The following is a 2,330-nucleotide window of genomic DNA, read 5'->3' on the forward strand; positions in this document are numbered from 1 at the left end:
GGTGAAGAAGGCCTTCTCTTCTATGGTATTCATCATTCGAGAGCTTCACAGTTATGCCTTGCAGGTGCAGGAGATCCTTTTCTATGAAAATTTGCAAGGGATTCTGGATCGAGTGCAGATTCGTGAACCAACCCTGGACTGGTTCTACAATAAATCCTCTGGGCCATCAATACTTCATGCCATTGGTTCGTTGTAATTTTGTTGCTAATAGTCAAGAAAATGCAGATAAAAAACCTGCGGAACAGATTTACATGTGGAAAGATCAACTTAAGGTGAATGGGTGGATGATGGAATGGAGTACATACTTCACACTTGATGCAAGTTCTAGCTGATCTCTGAGTCTGTAAGTGTGAAGATGTGAACGGAAGACTATGACCCATTCTTTTGGTAGTTGCCTTCCATAATGACCGAGTGAAATTGTCTTCAACCAGGAATTTCAGACCTTCATGGATCGCTGTAGCTTCAGCCTCTAGAGGAGATAAATTGTCCAAGGGAATTGATCTGACAAATACTAAAGTGCCCAGGTGGTCTCTAATGAGGAATCCAACACCAGATTTGAGAGGTCCAACTGCCCCGTCTACATTTAATTTGACCATACCGTGAGGTGGTATACGCCACTGTTGTTGGTGTCCAGAGTGAGCTAGTTACAGATTGCAGGAAAATCATCGATTTTTGTTTCAAATTGCAGGAAAATCGCCTTGAATCAATCACAGGCAGTGAGCTAGTTACAGAAATCCGTATCTTGCACAGGCAGATTTATAAAAGAAAGGAAAGAAAGGGAAAACAATAGATTAAATAGGTTTTAAGAAAAAAAGAGCAAAAAAAAAAAAAGGAAAAAATTTAGTGATGTATTTTGATAATTTATTGCATTTCATCATTTAACTTAATGGTCAAAAAAGGTCTTTGTCTCATGGTCATAGTACAGGGGATCTTTGTCACAAAACAAAGTACAGGGGGTCTTTATCACAGATCTCATAGTACCGAGGGTCTTTATAATTTACCCATAAATAAAATATTTAAGGGGGGTAAGATAGTCATTCAACCATGCCAAAGCCCAAGCAAATATTCACCATCAAGAAAGGCACTTGCCTCTTACTTAGTTAAAGACTTAAAGGATTTAAAGACAAATCAATAGACACTTGATATTCAGTTAATTAAACCACCATCAACCAACCACCAAACAGAAGCATGAGTGTGAAATTAACAAAAATGAAGCCAACACCGGAGGCCTAAGGTCAAGACTCATGACTTACTCATGAGCCGTCCCTTGACCACTTCGGTTGGGGGCCGTGAAACGCGGATCCAACCCATTGCATCCACCTCGAGCCACACACGCACAACCACTAGTTGTTTTCTTCGCATTATTCCACTTACAACCCTCCAAAGTCCAAACTCTAAAGTTGATTAATTGATTTTAGTCTTTATCCTCTAAAGTTTATGGATGATGATGTTACATGCCTTTTGACCATAAATTCACATAATATGACTAGCAATTCTGACTCATTTTATATATATTAATAGGATTGCGTGCTCTCTCCGTCCGTGTAGGAAATGAAATCTACTGGTGCGAGTATTTTCATGTGCGATTAATCTATTTTTTATTAATTATATAAATATTATTAAATAAATATATAATAGTTATTATATATAATTATAAATACTGTTATTATAATTATTTAATTATATAAATATATAATAATTATTATAAATATTATTAATAATTAGATATCGAATCGATCGAATGGTTTTGATCGTTTTTTTTTTGTTAGATTGGGTCAATCTGTTCGACCTGGTAACCGGACCCCTAATCAATTTAATCTTCAGGTCAGTTTTAAAAACCATGATGTTATGCCATTCAAGCGTGTGACTCATACGACCCGAAAGTGGAACCGTTATGGCCACCGATTTTCAGGTTGACGGTTTGACCATCCGGTTCGAACGAACGACTTATTCTGACAACAAAAATTAAAAAAATAAAAAATGGCCAAAAACCATTGAACGGATCAATGGGTTGTTGACCGATTCAACGGATTTTGGCCAGGGACCGGGATTGGATAAAATGAAACTAGTTGGCTGGACATTTCTCAATAAAAAAAATAAAAAAACGGATGACCTGTTCTGACAAGAAAAATTATAGGCAAAAAATTGTGTGTGAGGTCGATTAAGCATTACCATACATGTTATATCATTCGAGCATGTGACTCATACGACCTAAAAATGGAATCGTTTTGGCCACCGGTTTTCGAGTCGATGGTTCGACTGTTCGGTTTGAAAGGATGGCTCGTTCTGACAACAAAAATTAAAAAAAAAAAATTGGCCAAAAACCATTG

The sequence above is a fragment of the Nelumbo lutea genome, chromosome 4, assembly GCF_056320005.1.
Source record: "Nelumbo lutea isolate HS-2025 chromosome 4, American lotus-T2T, whole genome shotgun sequence".
NCBI classification, from domain to species: Eukaryota; Viridiplantae; Streptophyta; class Magnoliopsida; order Proteales; family Nelumbonaceae; genus Nelumbo; species Nelumbo lutea.